The sequence below is a fragment of the Callithrix jacchus genome, chromosome 1, assembly GCF_049354715.1.
Source record: "Callithrix jacchus isolate 240 chromosome 1, calJac240_pri, whole genome shotgun sequence".
Lineage (NCBI taxonomy): Eukaryota > Metazoa > Chordata > Mammalia > Primates > Cebidae > Callithrix > Callithrix jacchus.
In genome coordinates, this window is record NC_133502.1 from 12907944 (window position 1) to 12934303 (window position 26360).

Consider the following 26360-nt stretch of genomic DNA (forward strand, 5'->3'; position numbering starts at 1 on the left):
GGCTGCCATAGATTGGGTGGCTTATACAACAGAATTTGGTTTTCTCATAATTCTGGAGGCTGAAAGTCCAATGTTAAAGTGCCAGCATGGTCAGGTTCTGGAGAGGTCTCTCTTCCTGGCCTGCAGAGAGCTGCTTTCTTGCTGTGCCTTTGCATGGTAGAGGGAGAGAGAGAGAGTTCTCTTTCTGTTAAGGGGACACCACTCAGTCCATAGCAGATGTTTTACACAAAGGAGTGTGGAAAAAATAGACATTGGTTTTTTTAATTCCTGTTCTGGCTGAAGTGTGATAAAAAAATATTCGAAGGGATCAAGAATATATTCAGGAGACCAGCTAAGGGGCTATTTCAGTCATCATGGTAAAAGACGCCAATAGCTTGGGCAAAGCCATTGGTAGAGCTGAAGCAAAGTGGAACATTTCTGAATATTTTGGCGTTAAACCTGAAAGACTTTGATAATGGATTTCAGATGGTGGTTGAGGAAGGAAGGTTAAGAATGACTGCCTGTTTTGTGGCTGGTGCAACTGGATGAATGTGATATCAATTCCTGAGATAGGAATCCTGAAATCAGCAAGTTTGTACCTGGCATTTTGCTAAATGCAATGAACAATGCATTTAGAAATACCAGTAAGAATGGTTATCATTAGTGAGCATTTATTAGGTGCCAGTCACTGCATAGATGTTTTGTGTGCATTATCTTAGCTAATATATGACACAAGCCTTGGTTTCTGAGATGGAAAGATCAACTCAGGCGAGCTAACTACAGAAGACTACATTGTTAAGGGTTTCAAAGTGTCTGGTACAATAAACAATACAGAATGCTTTCACAGGAGAACATCAGAGGGGGTAATGTGGTCAGAGAAGACAAGACAGAGTAAAGGGAAAGGTGAGCTGAATTCTAAAGATTGAGTAAGGCAGAAAGAAGCACAACTCCATCAGGAAGTTCACTTGGGAAAACAGCAGAGAAAAAGTTGAGTTGAAAGGGAGAGGTCAGATTATGAAGGCCCTTGAAAGTCTATAATTCAGATTTTATAGAGAGAGAGGTTTGAATGGGAAAGGAACATGACTTTACATGACTTAATAAAACCTGTCTGGCAACAAAGGAGCTTGAAGATGAGGAGGCCTGAGTTCCAGACACTGTCTTGTTAGCATTTGCGTTTTCCAGGTAATAGGTCAGATTTCTGGCCTACCTAAGAGGGAAAATCAGCAAGACTTAGATTCTTCGGCTGAGAATAGGGGAATGTGTCAAAGATAACTAAAGTTTCAGGAATGAGATTCATGGAGTGATAGTTTCAAAGACAGAATCAGAGGGAGATGGGGAAGAGGAGAATCATAAACATGTGTTTACCCATTTACATGCAGGAGATTAAGTATATTAATAATTAAAAATTGATTTTACCTGATTGACCACAAAACTAATTTAAATTTCCAGAAATAGTACAGTAGAGGAAAGCCTGTAAGTTAGAATATTTGAGAGAATTACAGGGGGAGGAGAATGAATAGAAGTAGAAAAACTGAAGGGAATGAAGCATGGTAGTTATTGAAGAAAGTAGCCTCAAAATTATATGAAATATTATGTTTTTAAGATCCAATGGCAAAATAAAAGGAAAGCATTCCATTCCATTCTGTTACTTCATTACAGATGCGCTGAACAGTTGCTTATAAAAAATAGTGCCTTGGGTTCAACCTTTCAGATGAATAGGGGCTTTGTTCTGCCTTGGTCTAGTCATGTAATCATCATACTTTTTTTTTTCTCAAAATGTTATATTTAGGAGAAGAAAAACGTATGCTTATTGTGTTTGCTAAATACCATATGTTTTTGTTTTTTTGTTTTCAAAGCACGCAGAAATGCTGTTGACTGGGAAATAAATAAATAACCCTTCCTACCCTTTCTCTTTCTCTGCTTTATCTCAGGAGACTCCAGCACCTCCCAGAATGTCTTGAGGAATGGCACTTCACCGGGGCCCTTGGATGACGTGCCACATGTATTCAACAGTAAACATCTTCCTGTAATCCTTGCTTCACTAATGGCAATGTGAGCCAATGCACAGTGTTTATCAAATGGCATCTAAGATGGTTAAGGCACACCTAATCGTCTTGTGGGTGCCTGCCAAGAGTAGAAAAGGGTAGTGTATAGATATCAATTTTATTGTCCAGCATTCCCTAATTGACGTCCCGAGTGGTCTGAAAACTTAGACGAAAGATAAATGGGCCACAGTAATTAACCACTGCAATAACAGATGTGATACAGGAAACCTGCGTGTGCCAGAGCTATAAGCATGTTTTGATTTTGAATAGGCACTCGGGTTAGCACATTCTTCCTCAATAATGGAAATCACATGTAAATGTTTTGTAAGGTATTAACTGCCATGGCAGACGTTGAATTATTTTTCCTTTAAAGAACATATACACACGCTTTGTCAGATAGTCTAAGGACTTCAGTTTCATGCACAACCTGAATTTCTTTGGAATCTGCGGAGTTGCACATTTTCCAAAGTGTTCACGGTGCAGCTCCTGGCTTCGAGCTGGCTGTCTTAAAGGGTGTTTTCTTGAGCTGCCCCTCTCTCTGCTCTGCCAATTATGTGCCACTTTGTCTTGGTGCTATGATTGCTTTCTTCTGAGAGGGAAATTCCTCTTTCATCAGTATGGATGCACTGTTTTTACACACTGCAAGTGCTGTGTTACTGTGTCAGTCATCCTATTAGGGCCAGTTTCAGACGAGTAGGGCTGACGAGCTGGCTGGGGATTGGCTGGCCCCGGCTGGGAGGGATTTGTCGGAAGGAAGGGCTGCAGCTTACAGCAACAGAGTTTAGACTGTCTTTGCTTCATCATCTGAAGGTAAAATTTTCCAGATACGGCAGACGGCTTTCAGAGTACAATAAACAGGGAACGAGAACTATTTACATGGAAGTTTCTTCCTCATGATGCGGTGGAGAAGCCTCGGCCACTTGGTTCTGCCAGATGTTCCTGGGGTTACTGTAAATGGGAAGGACAGGCAGAGCTAAACAAGGTAGGAGAATCGCCCCCCCCCCTCCTTTTTTGAATGTTTAAAGAGTTTGCTGCAGTATGCTGCATTCCATGTGTGCTGCTTAGGGGAGCCAGGGAAACTGGATTCCACTAATTCAAATGGAATACTTGCGGGGGACCCTGGAGTTTTACGTAACATTTTGATTTGAGAAAAAGAAATGGCAAAGCTGGAATCTATGCCGCCTGTTTGGGGTCAGGCATCAAATCGAGTTTTTATTCAAAGAATCGATTCATTTATTGTTTTTTTAAAACCCATTTGAATTCTTCGGAGCAGTCTTATTTTCTTGCTATAAAAAAAATTGTCATATTGCCGTAGCTAGCTCCCAAATTGATAAAGTTTACATGGATCCTCTTATCTGAAAACAGACTTACAATTAAGGATTTAAAAAAAAATCATGGTAAATACTCATCGATTGACTGTTTGGCCAAACGTATGTGTCTGTTTATTAAAAATTAGGGACCTACCTGGCTCTACAAGGCTACAGCTTTAATTGAGTTTCAAAAGCACATTTTTAACAACCTAGCAAGAGGTAGCTTTCTGGCAAGTTTTCGATACTGTAGTTCAATGTTTACGTTTCTTTTCCTGGCATGTCTGAGCCTTTGTTTCCAGCTTAAAAGTGGAACCATTATATTCAAAAGTAAAGCTGGGTTAATAATGCTTACTGCAATTATCTGATCTTTATGCATTTTTAATGAGAACACACAGCCAGCAGAATAATTTAATGAGGGCAGGCTAGCTTTTAAAGCTGTGTTTTCACTGTGCAGAACCATATCAACTTTCTCGCTGAGAAGCAGCAGTGAGAAATGATGGAGAAGATTTATTTTTAACACACTTGGCCCAGGAGAAGGAAAGGATATATTTGCTAAAGAATTCTTTCTGCCCTTTTCCGTTTTAAATTTCTGCCAGGCATGAGGAAACTGTGCTTTTTTGTTAGGCCTCGGAAGCATGTGTTTACAATAAATGTGTAACATTTTTAGAATAGTTAGCAAGCACTGAAGCGAAGAAAGAAAACCGACTTGCCTAACCACCACCACCTTGAATGTTCAAGAAACATAACTGTCCCTTTAAAAGACGAAGGTTAAGTGGAAAGCTATTTGTTAATTGGGTAATGTGTGTGTTTGGGGGACAATAAGGTATTTTTTTTTTAAAGGCGGGGGGGGAACATTCTTATAATCTTTAAATAAGAGGAAGTTTCTTCAGCTATCCTACTTGTTTTGCAAGGAGCAGTAGAACTACTCATTTAAATAAGGGCAATGCCACGTAGATTCTTCTAGACCCACTGTTTTTACTTTCAAGGAGAAGTGCAGGACACTAGCCCAGAACTTCTGACGTCATCCCCCAACTATTTCTGCTGTGTGTTCTTTTATTCAAGCTTGTGGAGACGAATATTTCTTTATGTCCTGGCCAGGAACATTCTAACTCCCTGTTGGCAGGACTTAAGTTATGTCTTCATATTTTTGCCTGTCTGTTGTAAACCGTAAACCAGTCCCCGTCATAAATAGGGCATCTTCTCGTACCTGCCTCATGTCGGACTGGACAGCACAGGTTTTCTGCAGGGCTTTTGGCTAGGCTGGCAAAAAGCAGCAGGGAGCAGAGCACAGCTTTTTTTCTGGCCTGACTCTCCTTTGGTGCAGCCCAGCACTGCCACCTGGGCGGATGGTCCTCTGGGCCCTATTCCCAGTTGCCCCAGAGCCACTGTTTAGGATCCAGGTTGTGCCACCAAGTTCAAGGCTGGTTGTGATGGTGGGAACAGCTGCTTTCATAGAAAAATCATCATGTCCTAGCACAGATGGCCCCAAGCAAGGAAAGTACAATACCGCAGCCTGCGAATCCATGTCACAGGTGGCAACCTTGGTCACAGAGATCAGGAGGAAGAGTAACATTTATGAAGGAGCCTTTAAAAAAGATTTTGATTAGAGCACATTAGAGTTCTTGGGAGTTCCTAAAGCGAGTTTGTGTCTCCTCTGACTACTCACGTACTTTTGAGCAAGTGCCTACCTTAATTTCTCTATCTCTTGATAGAACTGAATCATACTTGCTACACTTTCCCTCATCATTCAGCATTTTGAGACCTTGACCTTTTACAAACAAAAAACAAAAAGAGAGAGAGAAAGTTGTTTGTCTCTTGGCACACTGAGCTATTTAAAGTACAAAGGGATAAAACCTCGGTATTAAGAAACTCTTGGCAAATGCCTTAGGGTATTAAGATATGTAGTCATATACACAAAACCCTTCATTATACTCTGCGTCCATGTAAATTTCCTAGGGATATTTATTCTTAGGTCATCAAATGAAATTTCCAAGGAAATCAAAGCATTGTTGTTTGCATTTTCTCCATCGACCTAGTCTAATATACTAGAAGCTCTGCAAAGCACACCATTCTGGCCACAGGCCTTGTAGTGCCCAAACATTTAGTGCTGTTTTTCCTTTGACTTTTCTGTTGAATTTGTGAAAGTGGAGTAAATAAGAGAAAATACAAGAGAGAAGGAGAAAAATATGCTTGTGAAATATACTGGTTAGGTAGCTTTACTGGTTAACAGCCTGCCTTCTCTCTGCTAGTTGTTTTAATTTGCCGTTGCTATGGTGAAAACAAATCAATATCACATGGCTACCAGCCAGTCCCGCGCTCAGGGAGCGCCATAGAAATTCAAGATCAGGTACTCAAGATTCCAAGCAAGAATTGGGAAAAGAGGATTTAGATGTTGAGCTTGAGACAATTCCTTATAGTAGAATAAGTAGGTTCAATCTCGTATGCATTTTCTCTTCCTTTCTTCCGTACTTTCCTACTGATAACAAGAAAAAGAGGAAAAGGAAAGCATACTGATTTGTTTACATTTTCAAAATGACAAAACACATTATCAGTGTAGAAGTAGGTTGGCAACATTGCAAGGGGTGAAGGATTCTGATTCAGGAAAAGGTGGCATAACTACAGGACATGTTGGTTGTTGAAATCAGAGTTTGGGGGCCCTTACCATTCTCAGGTATAGCTGCATGTCAGAGCTGGCTGGGTCATGCCAAGCAGAGAAACCTGGCAACTCTAGGGGAGAGGTGGGCAATGGAGATTGGAGGGGGGGGGGTGGTTTATAGAAAGGTAGGGAGGTGTGGGTATAAAAATCAGCAAGTGAGAAAGCCCAGAGAGAGCTGTAGGTCAACAGTCAGGCTGGACCAGCACAGAACCCTGGGGCATGGCAGAACAGAAGAAAGGACAGTTCACCCTGTTCACAAATTCTGCTCAAGACCCAGGCTAAAGGCCTAGCTAGGAAAGAAAGGCAGGAAATGGCTGCAAAGAGAACTAAAGATGTCCTAGGCCCAGGTATCCTTTCTGGAATGGTCGATTGAACTAGATGGGCATGGATCTCCACTGCTGTGGAGAGCAAAGAGCTTTATATTTTAATGCTTATGTTTCTGTCGGAAAATGAGGCAGGAAGACTCAGCTGGGCTTTGTAAATTAGTTAATATACTATTTTTTTCCTCCAGGTTTATACTTTGCTCAGTTTTTTTTTTTTTTAATACGCACAAACTATTTGTTGCAGCCGTGATAATATTCATAGGAAGGAGCCAAAGGTGCTGTGTGGCTGGATCTGCATCAGGCCTGGGCCTTCAACTGCACGGCTCTAAATGCAGTTTGTTTGTGGAGACCAGTCCTGGTCTCCTCTGCTGAGAGTAAAAACAGGTGTAAAAGGTAAGGCCTAAGGGTTTCTTTTGTAAATCCGAGCTCTAAGCCTGATGGATAAGTTTTGGGCTTGCTGCTCTCAATACAACAGAAACGCTGGGTCATAAAAATGGACTCAATAATTTACCTTAGTGTTTTGACAAAGAATGCATTGTCTGAATTGTCCTAGGTAGGATATTCCATCAATCAGTCAACAAGTGTTTATTAAACACCTCTGAGGTCCCCTGGCTTTTGCTATTCGGTGAGAAACCCAACTCAGTAACCTAATACCTGCCTTTGTGTGTGTGTACAAAAACAAATAATGCAAAATTGTTAAGTTTCAAACACTTGCATAACTTTATTGGCTAATATTAATTTAGCATTATTAAGAGATTAATTTTGGGCTTGGGCAGAGTTGGTGATTGTGGGGAGAACAAGATATGGAGTTTTGAGTTTTAGATATCTACAGGTATGTACTTTCTTTACCTCTGGTATATTTCTCCAGATAAATACTGTTTAAATAACATATAAAGATGTCAGATGAGCAATAGATAGATAAGAAGGGTGCAAAAAAATTCAAAATATAAAGCTACTGGGAGCAATTTCTGAGTCTCGGCACACCGAGTTTTGGCCCCAAATTGCCTGAGGGAAATGGACATATTATCTAAAATCTGTAAACGCCAGCCAACAGCAGGAAGTCTTAGACCCCTGGCCCACATTTCTGAGCTGTAGGGTGTAGGGGGACGCCCCCATGCCTTTATCTCACTGTCTCCATCTCTAGCAAGGAAACCTGTTTATTGACTGCAGAATTTCGCTTCCCCTTTTTCTTAAAAGCAGAGTTAATTCAAAAAAATATATCCATTTACTTTTGAAACACTAAGTTTTGGGTTTGTTTGTTTTATCCTAACATCAGTTAGTGTGTATCCTCTGGGCATGGACAAGCTTCGAGGTTCAGGAACGCAGCGTTGGGGAGAGCTGAGAATGTAGTCACGTTTACAGAACTCTTTTCAGGCACGGGTCTTGGCAGACAGATGGGCAGGTCCAAGGTTTATGGGCATTCGCTGCAAGCTGCTTGCTGTAGAAGAGCGCCGGGGGGAGGGGGGGTACACGACCTCAGAGGGAAAAGGGAGGAGTCAAGAGCACTGAAAATGCTGCTGCCGGTTGTAATCCACAATAGCAAGGAAACAAGATATGGACACATGAGATAAGGATGGCTAAGCACTCAAGGAGAATTAACATATGTGTAGTTTCCTACACTTTACAAAGGGCGTTCACAGGCATTATCTCAATTAGCAGTTCAAATAGAGAGTTAAAAAGGGAGTCTAAACTTAGAGCACTCTGGCAGGGGTGTGCTGGGAAAGCTGCTGGAGGAGATGCATTATAAACTCGATTTTTAAAACTTGGATTTATTGATTTTTTTTTCAGCGGCTAATTGACTTGAATTTTGAAGCACAGGAAAAACTTAGAAGTGTCCCTGGGGGTACAGATGCGTGTCCCCAAATGCCTTCACGGACAGTGTGTGCATTTAGACTAGACTTTGGGACCATCGGCAGCCTAGATAGCAAAGCAGAGCATGAAGAGAGGTTGATTCGCTTTGCTGTCTCAGCTCTGACTGCTGGGCATTCAGGCACAAAGCCCTGTGCTGGCTCCACACCCCAACCCAGTCACATAGCATTAAGGGTCGCACAGTAGTAAGATGCTTCTAGAACAGAAAATTCATGTATGATTATGAATGGTCTGCAGATCTGGGAAAAACCAAAGTGTACAAGGAGACCAAAATCCAAAGTATTCGATTTTCCCATAAAAGCATCTCGATGAGTTCTCCTAAGCCTGCTACAAGGGGGGAAATAAATGATATGTGTTAGGAGCTGGCTGCTTTACACACATATCTTATGTAATTTGAACCTAAGAAGAGCAGGAGAGCCCCACAAAGTTAATGCTATCCCTAGTTTGCCAGTAGAAGAGAAGCTCTGAAAGGCTCAGTTATACAGCAATGATTCCACAGCTAGTATTTGGCTGAGCAAATATTTAATCTCAGGCCGTAAGACCCCCAAGCTGTAGAGATAGGTGAAATGACGGTTTTCAGCTGAACAAATAAAATTGAGAACATAATAATAACTCATTTGCAGAAAAAAAGCTCAAGGTGGAGGTAGGAGATTATTTTAAAACTCTCAGATGTACTTTATATAGTTTACATTATAATATGCAAAAATACTGAGTTTATTAGTGATAGTAACATCTTACATGTATATATATTTGTTTTTATATTTATTATATCTCTTTATTTAATTATTATTATTATTTTTTGAGATGGAGTCTTACTCTGTTGCCCAAGCTGGAGTGCAGTGGCTCACTGCAACCTCCACCTCCCAGGTTCGAGAGATTCTCCTGCCTTAGCCTTCGATGTAGCTGGGATTACAGGTGTGTGACACCACACCCGGCTAATTTTTGTATTTTTAGTAGAGACAAGGTTTCACCATGTTGGCCAGGCTGGTCTTGAACTCCTGACCTCAGGTGATCCACACGCCTCAGCCTCCCAAAGTGTTGGGATTACAGGCCTGAGCCACCCCTTTCGGCCTATTATCTCTTTTAATGGTCACATTTTGCCCCCGTTTTACAGATTCAATGAAAACTCAAATTGAGTAAGGTTAAGCAATGTGCTAAACGTCTCATTAGCCAAAAAGGTAGAAAAAGTAGTCCTCAAACCTCTGGGAATCCATGCATGTGATATTTAATGAGATAAATGAAATTAAACTTCAGTCTGACTTGGAATTTTCTTGTAATGAATGTTGCATAATTGAGTAGAGGCCCAACCCAAGCAATTTTGTGAAGACAGTAATATTTTTAATTAAGATATTGGATTATTCTAAAAATTCATAAATTTCTGGCATCCTAGATGCAAGCTTCAATTAATCAAACGTGAAGTAGTGATGAAATACATATTGTATAAATGATTTACCACATATCATTCTAAATGTTCTGAGAGTTCAGGGAAGTGGAGCTCGGTTTGGGTAGGAGTAAGAGATAAGATGCTTCTGGAAGGAAGAGCTGCCTCCTCTGGCTCTGAATGGATGTATTCTGTCTGGATCCGTGTCTCTAATGTGGTATGTCTATAACCCAGGCCGAGGGCAAGATTATTCACTTGGCAAAAAAATAGGTAAACTTACATCTTATATATTATTTAGCTTATTCTTTAAAAATGTCAGTTTTCATGGATGTTTGATAATATAACATATTAATATTGTTATGCAAGTGTAATATTTATAAAGTAACCATCCTTCATAGTTGTTTCTGATCTGCAAAAATTCTGGTAAGAATATATGATTAAAAATGTTTGGAGAGGCCAGTGGTCAAAATCTCAGGAAGGACGAACAGCATGATGTGGTGTAGGGGCCCGGGAGGAACCTTGACCTTGGAGATGGGGATGAAGTGTTAGGGAGCAAGGGGGAATAAAGCTAGTTGGAGAGGGCGGAGTCAGGATATGAATGAGCTGGAGGGCCCTGTGGAGGAGTTTACTCTCATCACCTATGACATCACATCTTATGCTTTATAAAGATTCAGCTGGGACTTGTAAGACAGGGCTAGAGGTCAGAACATTTGTAACTAGTGATGTCACCAGCCAGAAAGCTTTTGCGATATTCCAGGTACAATGCGGAAAAGGGTTGCGCTGGCATGAGAAATGGAGGAGGAAGGGCAAATCCGAAAGGCAGTTTGAAGGAAAATTAATAGAAGTTAGTGAGAGCTTAGAAGAGCCAAACTGACGTTAGAATGTCTAGGAGGAGTAATATATCAATGTTATCCTGATAGAAATGGGAGTGGGCTGAAGAAAGGACCAATAAATGGGCATAGGGTTGAAGGAGGGCGGGCGATGATGAGTTTTTAGACTTGAGAATGGTGTTCTTAGCTAGTGATGAAACATCCAAGAGGAGATGTCTCATAAACATTTGACAGTGTGGGAATGGAGAATAGCCTGGACAACAGGCTACAAATGTAGGCTCAAAACACACCTGCGTTGAAGCCACAGTTGAAGCCATTGGTGCTCACACCTCGTAAAAGAAGGCAGCATGAACAGAGATAAGCAATAACCAAGATGAGTCTTGGGGAACACAGCAAGGGCCCAAAAGAGAATAAGAGCTAGTGAAGAATCAGAAAAATACCCACAAAAGAGAAAAATCATTTTAAAAAAATGAATGGCTGATACTATTAAGCACCGTAGCCTCGTCTCCAGGATTCCATGAGAAAACAGTGTAGTCTCCTGGGTTGTACTGTTCTCCTGCACATAGTTTTCCCGCTCTGGCAAGAGTTTCTGGCTGTGGTCCTTTTGGAGGCAAATACTGGTTCAGAGTCTTGTTTAGAGTCACAGAATATTGGATAGTTAAGGGAAGCTTCATAGCTGTATTTCTCATACATACAGTTGACCTTTTTAAAAGTTGATTCTCACTAATAAGCAGAGAATTTACAACCAATAATTATCAATACTTCTGCATCTGTCTCTCAAAATGTATATATTTTGGGTATGTTACTAGTTAGAACAGTGATTCCAGAGTGATTGGGGATGTTGCTTGACACTGGTCATCCTGTTCTCAAAGACCCTGGGAATTCATTTATTTCTGGTTCTAGCAGTTCTCAATTGAACCCAGCCATAAGGACTTCTCTGAAGAAAATAGCCTTTCATGAGAAAGTACTTGAGGTATGCAAAAATGGATTGATGCCCTCACACCAGACACCTACCATGAGTAACCAGAAAGCGTTTCTCAAACACTCATGTGCCTGCAAATCACCTGGGGATCTTATTAAAAATGTAGACGCTGATTCAGTCAGGCTGGGGTGAGGTCAAGATTCTGCATTTGTAACAGGCTCCAGGTGATGAAGCTCATGTTCATCCAGGAGGCTCCAGACTACAATGTCTGCTTTGTGAGTGGCAGCAAATCACTCCCACAATGTGAGTGGCAGTAGATCACTGGGTCCTGGATGGCTCCTTGGAGGATCTTTTGTAGATCTGGAGACTAAGAACTACATCCACCACACAGGGGGCCTCACACTAGGCTGCTCAGCCTCATGGTGAAGCTGAGGTTGAACTGCTGTATCCCACCAGCCTTGCACCAATGAGGCTGGGGCTGAAGGCATGAAGGCAGGGCCCTCAGTAGCTGCAAGCAGTTCTGTAGCTACACACAGCCCCTCTCTGAATACCTCCCCATTCCCAAGATGTCTGTCATCTCTGCGGACACAGACTCACAAGTTCCCCAAGAGATTTGGTTACTGCCTCCAGGGAAAGCTGGTGTGTTTGTTTATCTGTCTGCTCCAGAGTTTGTTGTTTTTATCCTAAGGAATATATGCATTATAAATCAGCCTTAGATTCCTCTTCTTCTAGATGGTGGTCAGAGCTGGAGCCTGGAAGTCTGCTGTGCCTACTTGAGTCCTCACACCCTTGGTGAATTAGGTTCAGAAGCTCTGACACACTCAATCATTCCCTAAGATGTAAATAATGCCATTTTCTCCTCCTTCTTTCCAAAGAATATGAAGGATAGAGAGGAAGGATTATATGCCATTAGCATTGCATTTGTTTTAAAATGCTAGTTTAAAAGTCTTGTAATAGAAATGAAGACACTATGAGGAGGGACAGCTGCCTAATGAAGTAGCTTAAGTGGAATGTCCAGGCCTGATTGTAGTCTCATACCTTGTTATAGGTCTTACATCGGGTGCCCCTGTCTGTCCTCCCTCTTTTCAGATGCCTCGTTTTCCTGTGTGTCCCACATGTGGCCCCCTCTTTCCTTGAACCAGGAGTCAAGCTAAACTGATTTAGAGGAAGTCTTCCCTAGCCAGATGCTCACTTAGTCCACACACAGATGGCCGATATTTTCATTCATTTTTAATTTACCAATAAACCTTTTAGGAGTGAAACAGAACTAACATTTATTGAATGTATTGATCACTTACTATATAAAAAGCCCCCTGCTGAGAACTTTATGTATATCAACTCAGTGAAAGCTTTTCATGAAGAACATGAAGCTTAGAAAGACCAAGTTACTTGCCAAGGTCATAGACTAAGAGGCCAGACTCAAGTTGGTAGGATGGAAACACGCAGCCCTTGTCCACCAGCACTTACTTGGGGGGTGGCAGCAAAAGGAGTTTGCTTCAGAAAAACTTCCCTGACAGTTGTAAGTACTGTTGGTCGAGCTCACTAAATAGCTAAATAGAACATAAACAAGCAATTACTGGCGTACTGTGCAGGCATGAGTTCAGTTTTAGCCAGGAGTCCCTCCTCACAAAGGGACTTGGTATAGTGCCAAGGATAGCTGGGCATCATCTCTACTATTTTATGTGATTATTTGTTGGTCTTTTTCTTACTCTTGACTCTGTGTGTGTGTGTGTGTGTGTGTGTGTATGCGCGCGCGTGCACATACATTGAATAAACTTAAACAACTTGATGGATCTCAACTTTTAGACACCTTAAATAGATACCATAGGTAAAAGCTCGTTATCAACTGTAAGATCTATTCCAAAGAGAAATGTTTTGTGCTATTGTGACTTTGTTGCCCTCTATGAGAATTCTTAGAGATCCCTTTTCTTCTTTGACTTCCCTTTCTGTGCAGTGTGTGTGTGTGTGTTTGTTCGTTCGTTCGTTTCGATGCGCTCACCTCGGGCTCTGTTTTTGTACTGCTCTGCCTACTCCTGTGCTTACCCATGGTCTCTTTTCTCATGTCCTGTTCTCTCTGCCAAGTCTGTACCCAGCACCCCTACTACATGGCACACACAGACACCTCATATTTCTGGGGTTCTAGTCACACCTGACTCTTAACTTCAATCATTTGAAGCCTAAAGTATCAGCTTCCTGGCAGCCACCACAAAGACCATCCCCTAAGGAAACAAAACAAGCCCTATCTCTTGAGTTTCCCTGTTTCTTTTCTTTAAAGTTCCCTGGTGCAAGTAGGCTGCAATTAAGAGTCAGGATCAAAGGGACTGGCTGCCTCTGGGGCTGCTGGGACCAGCAGAGTGCTTTGGTCCTTTTAACTACTTACTTCCCGCAATGTGTGCTACTCCAACCCCGTCTTTGTTCTCCTGGGTACTCAGGTACCAGAATGGTGATTTGCTGTGGGAAGACACATCAGTCAATGGAAAAACTTTTCCACATTACACAGGATTCTGACAGCCCTACCATGCCACTCCGAGATCTATCCAACTGACAAAAAAACACAAATATAAGGTGGAAATTAGAAGAAAATCCCAAGTGGGAAGGCATCCAAGGGATTATCTAGCACAATTCCTGCCTACCCTCTTCCCCAGCCCTGACAAGCTGTTTCCAGCTATTGTGTATCTTCTTTCATTGACCGGACAATCACGACCCCATAGTGCATACAAGCCATAACATTTGGTTAGAAAATTCTTCCTCGTGCTGAGATAAAATGGGACTGTGTAATCTGCACTCTTCACCCTTGTTCAGGCCTTTGGAGTAACCCTGAGCAATCACGTGTGTCTTTAGGAGGCAAGCCCCTTCACATATTTGAAGATTTTAGAATTCCTCTGACAGAACCAGTATGGCACCTCCCTAATTCAGGATTGAATACCTTTATTTATGCAACCCCAGACACTGAGCTGCTCTGGCCATGACGACCCTTTGTTGACTCACATTGAACCTTGAACCACCTATGATAAGAGAAAGAGGTGGGGTTCTTCAGCTTCTCTCAGCTCTGCTGAGGCACAGCAGGGAGAAAGTGAATGGATGAAGGTGGAGCGTGATGGGACAGATGACCTTCCACAGCTGCAGGGTGGGATGCTTTCGAATTGGTTTCAGTCCCAACCACAGGTAACAGCCACCTCCAGAAATCCCTGGCAATGTATGGGACACTGGCTTGCAAAATTACCCACAAGGACAATAATAGACAGATAGATAGATTGAGATTTAAATGAACATTCATGCAGAGATAGATAGATAGATAGATTGAGGTATATCTTCATATCAACCATTTGAATAACACACTCAGGCAGTGTTTAGAGATAAGGTATGCGTTTTTGGTTTTCTTTCATCCTCTATGTTTTTTGGCTCAATGATCATTTTAGCAGTAGCACTCAGTCCTCCTGAGTTCCTCTCTGGCTCTCAGCGGCTTAGAGACACACTCCGCCATCAGTAGGTGCCAAGGTCACTGGAGGAACTAATTAATCCCAGCTCCAGTCAGCAGCAGGCTGCACTAACCTGCCCTCCTTCCTTGGAGAAGGAGAAACCAGGAAGGATTTTCTCCTTCAGTTCCACCCAGGCCTACCTAGGGGCACGCAGAGCAAACAAAGGAAGAGTGACAAGGGATGTTGAACCATTTCTCTATGAGGTGACCACGTTTCCATCCAGAGAAAGCCCAGAGCTTGATCTGAAGCTTTCAGACTTGAGTTGATATTAACCTAGAGACCCCCAGACCCCTAGTCTATCACAAGCTCTGACTTTTTTTTCTTCCGTACTAGTATTAGCTTTATGAATGCCCTATAAATCCAGCGTGTCTTGCCAGGCTAAAAATTTGCCTTTTTAATAAAAACTGCCAGCTTTCTAGCTGACCACTCAAAAGCATGAGTCTTCCCCACTCAGGGAGAAATGTGTGTTGTATAACCCAGACCTTGTTAAATAATTGATCAGAAAATGTAACTGAGAGGAGTGATTATTTTTGAAAACACTGACGACCAGTAACCCAAGATACAAAGTTAGAGAACATTTGCCGTTTAAAACCTTGTAGATGCTGGAATTCTTGTGAGTCCCCTTATCCAGGTACATGTTGGGTCTTGAGTTAATTGCTCTGCGGCTGTGGATTTTTATTTGATGTTCTGATCTCTTCCTTCTAGTTTGATAAATTAGCATAGAAGGTGGAGGGGAAAAAATGCCGGTGTGGCCTGTGTGCTTTGTCAGGTCAACAGAATGAAGTCCTGCTCTGGGATCAGTCAGTGCTGCTGTCTGAACCCTCTGTGGCTCCTTCCCCACTGGGCCCCAGAGCTGCAGAAGCACGAGGGGCATCAGCTTGGGAGCAAGGTTCCCGTTACAGTTTGGGAGAACCCAGCAAATCCTGGAGTTAGGTTTCTGACGCTCCCCATCTTGCTCCCTGGTTAAAAACAGAAAAAAAAAAAAAATCAAAACCATATGTTCAATACACTATCAGCCTTCTAGTGAACATGTTGCCATTAGATAAAAACTGTCCGCCTATCTGCAAATGTGAAGGTGATGGGTGTTGGAGCTGACCTTCCCTGGTCGAGGCTGGGAAGGGTGGAGAAGGGCGGTTGTGTTTGTCTCCTTGCTCAAAATGGCATGTCGCTGGAAGCCTTCCAGCTCCTAATGGTGGAGGCAGAGCGAGGACTGCATTTACCGACTTATTTCCCTCTTTCTTTCACGTATTCCTTCTTCCTCTCACGTTTTCAGGACTGAAAATTAGAAACACTTTTCTCCTACACACAAAATTACTCCCTCACACACACTTTATTTTCCCCCTGCTTTGAAATGACAGGTGCTGCCCGGAAAGGTTTCTCTCAGAAGAACACAGGCTGCCCTGGCCAGAAAGAAGGGGTTACTTTAACATACAGCCAGCTAGCTAGTCCTGGGGGGAGTGCTTCCCCTTGGGGATGGGGTGGTATCCAAAAGGATGAAGGGGGTGCTCCTGGGCTCTGCCAATATTTTATTTCTTCATTTTGGTGTAAGATGCACAGATGTGTTTACTTTGTGAAAGTCCAGTGGGCTGGACACAGAATATGTGGTCTTTTATTTTTATTTTTTTTTGTCTTTAATAAAAAGTTTTTTAAATGTAGCTGGCTACCTTGTGCTGTGTACCGTAAGATAAAGAGAAGGCCCGTGGGAAGATAGGTCTATATTCTTATTCTATTCCTACTTGGACTTTCACTTTTTATTCATTTCTTTCTTCTGGAACCTTCTGGGCTTCCAGCAGTGGTCTCTGTTCCCACCTATAATCAGAACGATAAAGGGTCATGATAGCCAGCTTATCTATCATTCTACCCTGGACAGACAGAAGTTCCTGCTTCAAATTAGAAACTTGAAATGAAAATCATCAGTGTTAAATAATAATGATAGTGACAGTAATAACAGTTACTTTGCAATTATGTCTAAAAAATCTTCTTGTTTATTTTATTTTTTTTCTGGCCCATGCAGTTAAGAAAAAAATCTTCTTGTTTCTCCCTCTTTTTATTAAAATGCATGAAAGTTTTGCTTAATAAACCTTTTTTTTTTTTGACTTGGCAATCAAGACGTATGGAAGGAAGGAAGAGTGTGGGGACAGCAGATGACAAAGCACTTTGCCCTTTTCTTGCTATGCAGCCCTAGTCACCTGTTGGTCTGTTGAAGTTGAGGGATTGCAGATCTCAAAAAATAAATAAGGATGGCCAAATCCAAAGCTTGTGGGTCATCAACACAGATTTGAATCCCGGGGTCCCGTAAGAAGCACGAGTTACCAAATTGATTAGAACTTTGGTTTCCCATGCCCACTTCTCAGGATTTTTTGTGAAGATTTGGTTAAACAATGGACCAGAACTGCCTTATGTATGGTGAGGGGTCCTTTGCCAGTGGGAAGAGCCTGATGGTCTTGTTAATTTAAGGACCTGCTCTGCCAGGGCAAATGTGTTCTGCTTAATGAAGCTTTCATTGACTATAGAAAAGTTTGCAGGGGAAAAAAAATGCATGAAAGATACCAGATGAGGAGAAAATTATTTCTTAAATTGTCGCCACTTTCTTTCCCCTCATGGAATTTATACTCTGCTGTGACAGGTAAGATGTGTAAAGAAATCACCATGGTGAAGGTATTATGCCACAAGGGAGGTATAAGGTACCTGTGAGATTACTGCCATCCAAGTGAGGCAGTCAGGGAAGGCTTCCTGGAGGAGACAAAATCTGACATGTCCTTGGAGGGTAGATAAAATCATATTGTGTGGACCTGAAAAGCACCCATGCAGGTTTTTCTGGAGCACAGCGTACAGTCTAGAGAGTACTTGGCATGGACTAAATTGTGAATGCCTTTGAATGCCACCCCATGTATTTCAAACTTTATTCAGAATGCAGCAGAGAGCCACCAAATATTTTTGAGCAGGTAATAAGGGGTCAGACAATGCTTTAGAGAGATAATTCTCTGAGCAGAGTTTAGACCTGAGAATTACAGACACTCAGACAGGTGATGAAGGCATAAGCTGGGCTAGCAGCAATGAGAATGAGGTGCTGTGCTGAGGCCAGGAGCAACTTATGAAGAACATGGGCAGGATTTTTTGGGGCCAAGGGAAGGGGAGCAAGTCAAAGCCGACCTGGACATGCTCAGCTTAGAAAACAGAAAATCAGTGATGCCAATGACATAAACACACAGGAGGATGGGGAAAGGCAATAAAATTGGCTCTGGTCATTAGGAGTTCAGAGTTGGAGTGTCCTCTGAGAAGTATGGGTCTAGGCTGCTGTAGCACGCAGAGCCCGATATGTATTCAGAATTCATCCACAGTAGACTGATATTTAAAATCATAGAGTAATTGAGATAGAAAGAAAACAAGCATAATCTAGAAAGTGGGAGATGACACGGGCTTGGGGAAACCTTACATTTAAGGGGATTTCCTGGGCACACTTCCACTGGCACAAAAATCCGAAGTGAAGAGCATTTCACCCGAGGTGAGGGCACCTTGGAGCAGGTGTATGGGCCTCACGACCTGTCTCAGTGCCTTTGGATCTGTGACAGAGGATCATTCTATTCACTGTGTCCTAGATTAGGGCTTCCTGAAACCAGGTGAGAATGGGAAGTAGTGGGAGATCCTTAAGAAAGTTCAATGAAGATATAGACCGGGCCAAGTCCCATGAGGTGCAGAAGCCAAGGCAACACCTCTGGCCTTTGGGAAAGCCCTTTTTGGAAGAGTGGGAGGTGGGCAGCTGAGCTGCAAGGCACCAGGGGAGTGCAAAGTGAAACCAACTAGGGAGGGAGTGGGAGAAAAGTAGCACAGCCAATGGGAGATGGCTGTGAGCAGAGAAGAGGCAGGGCTAAGGTAGGGACTTGAGATTTGAAGGCAAAGTGTGCTGGACTGGCTGGTGACTCCTGGGTAGCTTTGGTTGATGGAGGCTGCCTGCTGGGGATTCATGAGCTGAGGCCACTGGGGGAAAAAATGGTTTTTGAAAATTGGTAGGTGTAAGTATGATTCTACTGTGCCAGAAAAGGTGAAAAACATCATAAATGTGAAGGAAGGTGGTGAGGTGAGGTCTAAAGGCTTCTCCAGGGAGGCTCCCGGAGGCCTTTGCCTTGAAATGAATTCTGCTCTTCTCCAAATAACTAGAGCGGGGAGGGGTCAAGATGCTATATCCAGCCCCACTGCTCATCAGAGAGGATCCCTGTATCACCCCAGGCATAACTGCAATACCCGACTGTTTCTTCCTCAAGTGCTATGCAAATGTTGTTCGTTGTACTATTGTTGGTTTAATATTTCCCTAAGCTTTTCCCTTCACACTACAGGGTATCAACAAAGGCTAATTAATGTGCCTAGATAACTCTTCTCCTAAATAACAACCTGTCAATATAGATATCGCAACTGGAATATTTTTAATGTCTCCTTATTATGGTAATCCCCATGCATTTTAAACTTGAGCCAATGTCTGATAAGTAGTAGATGCTCAATAAGTGTTTGTGGAATACCTGTGAATGGCTGAAGTGTTTTAGTATTGAGCCAGGCATTTCTCTAGATAATCATTAACTATGAGTCATGCAGAAATCCATAGTCCACCATCTATACAAATGTACCCAGAAGTTTATATGGTGATAAAAAACGAATGCATTTTTCCCCTGGGAGTGTATGCATCTCTATGAAGTTGTGCTGTAGTGCTGAAGAGAGGCCAGCTAAGCTCCAACCCCTTCAACCAGGGATCTTTTTTCATTTAAACTTCAAAGAATAAGTTTGGCTGATGAAGGCTGGGGACAGAGAGATACTAAGTGTGAGAATCATGAACTAGGAGTTCTCTGGAGTGCACTAACTCTTAAAATAAGTTTGAGTTGCTTGAGTGCTGTAGGATAGATACTTCTGGTTATGTTTGGCTGCACAAAATGTACAGCACATCTGACAAAATGGATTGACCTATTTCTTCGCCCTTGAGGGTTACTCAAAAACGTTAATAAAAGACAAGCATATCCACAGCAGAGGCCAGAACAAGATTTGTAGCCACTGGGACAAGGCTGTATTTCTGAACTATTTTCACTTCTCCACCCAACTCCAACCCCAGGAGTAGAAGTTGTATTTTCTTTCCATGCCCATTTCAAAAGCTCTCCCAAGTTACTTCAAAAGTTGGTTTTGTTAGCTACATGTATACTTGGGAAGCTTGTTAAAAGGACAGATTCCTGGGCCCCACCCCAGACTTCTCAATCGTTCGCCCCCACTCCCATGATTCAGACTTGGGAAGTCTGAGGTGGGGCCTATGAACCCACATTTATTGCTAGAATACACAGTGACGTTGACACAAATTATTCACAGACCTCCTAGCACAGGTTAACAGACCATTCAAATCCTGCACCCAAATCCTGGCTCTGCCACAGACGAGATGCGCAACTTCGGGCAGATTTTGACATCGATTTGAATCTCAATTTTCTCATCTTTAAAATGGGGGTAATAATTCCCATTCTTTGGGTGATGCTTAGGATTAAATGAGATCACCTCATGTAACTTAATTACACAAGAAAGTACTTTCTATGCTGCACAAAATACACACTAAATATATAACAAATAAGATATAGTTCTCTGGGGTGGTCATAAAGCTATTAGACAATAACCACCAACAAATGCAATAGACATTCTAAGCAGTTCTAGAAAGAGCAGGGCTTTGACATGACTATTTCTGCAAATTATTAAAGGCTTGCTATCCCTCACAAAGATCCCATTGTTCTTTTAGCAAAATGCAAGAAGGCTTTATATTCTACAAAAGACTTTTGGGAATGTTTACATTTGAAAGAGAGGGCGAAACACTGGAGCATGTTACCCCAGACTAAAGGCATCATAGTATTTCTAGGATGATTGAAATGTAGCTGCTTTTGAAAACAGGAGGGCTGGGCTACATTTGGAAAGTTTCATGTAGTGCATGTGTGAAAATGAAGCACTTGAGCAAGCTCCGCAATAGGCCATGCCTTGAGCTGTTTTGGCGCAGATAAAATTACTTCTGTCCTCACTAGGGCTGTTTTTAGGTTGTTCAAGCAGATGGTAACTGGCTCATATAGGGGCCAAACTCCTGAGCTTAAAACTTTTGGAAATGAATGACTGACTGAATGAATGAATGAATTTTTCTCTGGGTCCAAGAAATGCTCTCATTATATCTGCTATTCCATTCTAGCCCTCTGGTCCCTCAGGAAAGGTTAGCCTTTTTGTTGCTTAGAGCATGAATATGTAAGGATTGGTTCAAGGTGTTTCCTGGAACCAAAGTCCCCTTCCTTCCTGGATGTGCTGACCCGATTGCCTGTGTTGGAAGACTCAATGTCACATGTTCTTTTTCTTTCCCACTGAGAACCCATCAGCAGCAGAGATACTTTCACAAGTTAGGTGTTTGCTGGAGCTCTGGGTCATAAGATTTGGGTCACACACAACCAAGAGGAAAGAGTGTGGTACGGAGTTCATTTGATCAGCACACAGGGAGAAATAAGAACAGAAAAGTGAAAAAAAAAATTCAAAACAGAGAAGGGAGTGCAAAGAAAAATGTATGCTACTCTGAAATCTAAGTCTCCATTTCAGCTTTCAGTTGAGAAAGGTTTTCGATTTTTTCCAAATCAGAGTGTATCTACAGATCTTCAAATTCACTGTGAATTGTTTTCAAAAGGCCTAGTCCTTTCATTCACAGCACTGATTAAAATCCAACTGTGTGCTAGTACCCTGATGCTTCCTAAGGGAGTAAAACAAAAATGACTCATAGCCAGCAATGGAATTGAGCAGTAGACACACAGATGCATGAACACTGCACACACACATATACACACATACGTGTGCAACACAGGCATGCACCCCAAAAGCCACTGGAGAACACTGAGACCAACCCCATTGGACTTGGGCCCTGGATACTTCCTGCTTCATCTAAAGTGGGAGAGAGGGCCCATCAGAGTTAGGCCAGTTGGGTCTGACTCCAATTGGAGTGGACTTTGTGTTGAGCTTAGAAGGATGCCTGGGCCGGGCGCGGTGGCTCACGCCTGTAACCCCAGCACTTTGGGAGGCCGAGGCGGGTGGATCACGAGGTCAAGAGATCGAGACCATCCTGGTCAACATGATGAAACCCCGTCTCTACTAAAAATACAAAAAAATTAGCTGGGCATGGTGGCACATGCCTGTAATCCCAGCTACTCAGGAGGCTGAGGCAGGAGAACTGCCTGAACCCAGGAGGCGGAGGTTGCAGTGAGCCGAGATCGAGCCATTATTGCACTCCAGCCTGGGTAACAAGAGCGAAACTCCGTCTCAAAAAAAAAAAAAAAAAAAAAAAAAAAGGATGCCTGAATTGAGATAACTGTGCGGGAGAGTGGTATACATCCCATATCAAAGGAAGCTGCTCAAACAAAAGCCAATAGGAGGAAATGAGCTCTCATTGTGTGCACACATGGTGTTCCTCAGAGAGGAAATTGCCTGATCGAGGACACTTCCGATGCCTTCTGAAGCAACAAGGAAAGCCTAGGCCCATGTACCACAACTCGAAGAAGGTGTATCCCTCCACCCTGGGCTAGCTGCAATGAAATGGGTAGGATTTTAGCAACACCGCTGCCCAACCCCCAACTCCTAAACCTCCAGAAACATCAATTACAAAATGTGTCCTTGGAACCCAAAAGGCAATTCCCTATGTTCTTCTTTGTGCTTTAGGGTGTTTAGATCTAGGAAAGAGGAGGGAGTGGGCACTTGGCTCAAATATGTTGCTCTCTTTATACCCAAGGCTCCCTTATTCCTTGGGGTGCATCAGGCAACTGAGACACAGCCTGTGCCTTGCAGGGTCACTTTGCTACTAGAATCCTGCTGGCTCCCTGGTACGGGTCAGGTCAACTGAGATGAGGTCCCTGGACCTGCTCAGAGGGGTTTTCATATTCAGGCCCCTCATTTGGGCAATAGACTCATCAACAATCCTGTTTCCTGCCATATTCTACTCCAAATGTAATCCTGAGCCTGAACCTGTGATGTTTTCGGGGGACAGCCTGGTGTCTGAGACTTGTCCTCGGCCCCATGTGGAACACAGATATGTAGGGTCTAGCAGAAGAGCATACATTGCAGTTAACCTAGTAGAATGGGAACTTCCTGGGTCCCCGGAGTCCTCGAAGTGGGGGATGAGGGTACCTAAGAGACATTAAAAGAGCTTGGAATGAGTAGAACTTACATGTCCTTTTTTCTTCCTCCTGTACATTGCTTGATTGACAGTTTGAGTACAGTTAAGCTTGGATCTGTGGGGATGCTACTATAACTGGAATGTATTATGGAGTCGTTGTCCAATGACATCATCCTCTGAAAGTGGTGCTGGTGGAAGGAAAATGAAAGCCGACTGAGCAGGGCTCCGCACGCGGCAGCCCCTCCCCTCCGCTGAGCGCAGGCGCCCTGTACAGGGGTAGCCTTGCCCTCCGTCAGCCTGGAGCCCCAAAGCTCGAGCATGAGCTCAGAGTGTCACCAACCCAACCAACCCCTCCCATATACCCCTCACCGCCCAAGTGACTGTCTGCAGCAGTGGCCAGTGGCAGGCATGAACTGTGGCTGTGGGAGAGAGAGAGGATCAAAAGACAATGTCCCTTGAACGTAATCAAGTTCCACTGCAGTTTAGATAGATGCATTTTCAGTTTACCCTGGAGGATGAAAAATCAAGGTTCTTAGATTGTCTGATGGACTGCTCTTGGATGGCTCATTTATTTAGTCAGTCAACAAACCCTAAGTGAGTAGCCAGTATGTGTCAGATGCTGTTCTGGGGGCTAGGTAGCCTGGCTGCTGTTCTAGCCAGATAGAGCAGCAACAAGGTCAACCTCAAGGAGATGAGGATAAAAGGAAAGGGGGCACAAGGGTCAGGGAGGGCAGGACTGGTCGTCTGGGGTAGTGGGGGTAGGGGACAGGGCTGGTCATGATTTTTCAGCAAGGGGTTTGAACTGGGTCTGGTAGGTTGTCCCAAATGCCAGAAATCAAAGAAAGGGGAGAAACTCTAATTAGCTTGCTACTTCTAATTAGTTGCTTCCAAGGCTTATCAAGTTGCATCTATAAACTAAAACGAATAGGCAATTGAGCATTTAACAGTTTCTTTGTCTTTTCTTTTTTTCTTCTTTTCTCCCCACCCTTGGAGGGGGGAAAAAAAGAACAACAAATGAATTAAGAGGTAAATCTGCCAGCAAATAGCATTATGTGGATGCAGAGGAAGAAGACTGTTTTGCTCATCCTAGATAGGGCCGGGCAACTGAGAATTTTATCCACCAATATGAATCTTATTTTGTTATCACTCTTCAGAAGTGGCAGGAAAAAAAGGGTAGAGGGAAACTTCTCTGTGGACTCTTCTGTGTTCTCCTTACACTTTTGTTTTTCACAGCATCAGAACGGCAAGGAAAAAAACCCACACACCCTTGTTCTTGATTATAGTACAGACAGTATTTTCCCCTCTCTTCTGGCTAAAAAATGACTAAATAAAAAACAGATTCATCTCCTGTAACAATGAATAATGGTGGTTTCAAATTTCTGCATAGTTTAAAGGCTAGTTTATAGGATTAGGTCATAGAAACGCTTGTAAAATTCCAGTGTGATTCTTTATTTATATTTAATTTCAAATATTATCATACACCAACAATAAAATTTTTAGGAAACCTGCTAGTGAAATATTTTCAATGAATTTAAGCTTTCATGCATTTCAAACATAATGACTTTCGTAGCTGTCCTGAAAAAAAAAAAAAAAACATGACAAATTGACGGATGCAGAGAGGAAACCAGGCCAGTGTCTGGTAACACTGCTGAATAGATCAAGATCAGAAAAGCTAAGGAAAGCATGTCATCTGCTAAGAGAAATCAGGAAACAAAGAGAGACGAATCCACTTACAGTCCGTATGATTCCCCTAACCACGGAACTTCACTGAGAACCACGGAACTTTGACTTTTTTCACATATGAACAGCACTTTTGTACCTTTGTTTTACAATGTAGACCAATGACTAGATAATGTGCCTTGTTCTTCATTGACTTTGTAATCTCATTCTTTGCCACAAATATAATGGCCTGTTTGTTTTGCTGCTGGTGCACATTGGTCAAAGAATCAGACATTTGTTTCATGGTGCTTGTTTTGAAGAAATCAGTTCTGGGTACATCTTTACACTGCCCGTAAAAACAGGGGCTTATCTGGGTGAGAGAAACACCAGGTCTGCACTTGGATGGGCTTACATTTATCCACTACTATAGAAAATGAAATTGAAATATAATAAAACTCCATTTTAATCTAATTACTGAAGAGCTTGAATTATAAGACTATTCATAAAGATGTACAGTTTTATTCATTATAATGACACATAGCAGTTTGAGCTGGCCAAGTGTATTTTATCGAATAATGACCATTAAGATGTTCTTATTAATGAAGAGATAAGAATGATTTATAAGTAAGATTACAGGTATTTTTATCTAAATAAATAGTAATAAAACTCCTGAGAAGTTTGGTCTCAGAAGTAGGGTAAATATCCCCATTAGAATTAAGACTTAATTTCTTCCACAAGCACATTCTCTCTGCCCTTTTATTCATAAATAGTTCAAAAGTAAACTTTAGCCTAGTCTATAAATGGTTTCAACTCGCAAAGGAGTTCTGATCCATTGGTGGTGGCTGCCCGCCTCAAAACTTGCTTGGAGAAGTTTTTGGGTGCCAAGTTTAAGGTCCCGGGGAAACAGCTCATTTAGTGATACCTGCCATGGACAGGATTGGGGGAAGGGATGAACAGATACTATTCATTTGCTACACTTGGCATATCATAGGCTATTCCAAATGGTTACAAAGTTAGGATTCTCACAGAAGTCATCCCCAGTCTTCTCCCTCGGAAAGCATAACTTTCATGTTGCTGGTAACAATGTTTCTAGAGGTCGCCACAATTCTGAAGTTAAAGTTTCTTTCTGCAAGGGTAGTAGCCATTTCGCTCTCTTAATTCACTTAGACCTTAAGCAAGAAAATCAAATTTGCTAAATGTAGCCATGTAAAATGCATATTTATTTTTACTAAGTTGGAGGAATAAAATGATTTAACAACTTTTTCCTGAATTTGATGTTTAGGCAGGAGGATGGGTTGTTACACTGGATTGAGTCCATTGAAATAGTATTTTAATATTTTATTTAAATTTTGCGTGTAATTATTATTGCAGTTTTTGAAAGAAAATACTTGGTTCCTTCCACTGAAAAAAATCTGAAATCCAGAACCAAGTCCATGCAGTAGCACAATTTTCCATTATTTTGAAGTTAACAGATGATGAGTAGGACGAAGGAAGGGAACTAGCGCCTTTAAAGCACCTACTATGTTTTTGGCACTCTGATTTATTTTCAGAATACTTTTCTCCCTTATTTAATGCTCCCAGCTACCTAAGAGATATATGGTATTGCTACATTTTATAGGTAAGAAAGGTGAGGTTCAGAAAGTTCCATATGTTTGTTCAACGTGGAACTTAAATTGGAACTAGCCTCCAAAGTTGACCGAAATTTTTTTTTTTTTTTTTTTTTTTTGAGACGGAGTTTTGCTCTTGTTACCCAGGCTG

The 26360-nt window shown here is 42.2% G+C and overlaps 1 protein-coding gene and 1 long non-coding RNA gene across 9 annotated transcripts in view; one reads left to right on the forward strand and one right to left on the reverse strand.

Annotated features, from left to right (window-relative positions):
* The first annotated feature begins 2807 nt into the window (after nucleotides 1-2807).
* Nucleotides 2808-26360, forward strand: part of MBNL2 (muscleblind like splicing regulator 2) — a 175316-nt gene continuing 151763 nt past the window's right edge. For all 8 annotated transcript variants that reach the window (XM_008992244.5, XM_017970047.4, XM_017970052.4 and 5 more), the window contains exon 1: nucleotides 2808-3006. The gene's annotated coding sequence lies outside the window, so the exon portion shown is untranslated. The remainder of the gene's footprint in view (nucleotides 3007-26360) is intronic.
* Nucleotides 12344-24729, reverse strand: LOC118152183 (uncharacterized). The gene is made up of 3 exons (XR_004740607.3): nucleotides 24678-24729; nucleotides 22995-23131; nucleotides 12344-16603 (listed from the first exon to the last, which is right to left on the reverse strand). It is a non-coding gene; the product is annotated as an uncharacterized LOC118152183 (long non-coding RNA).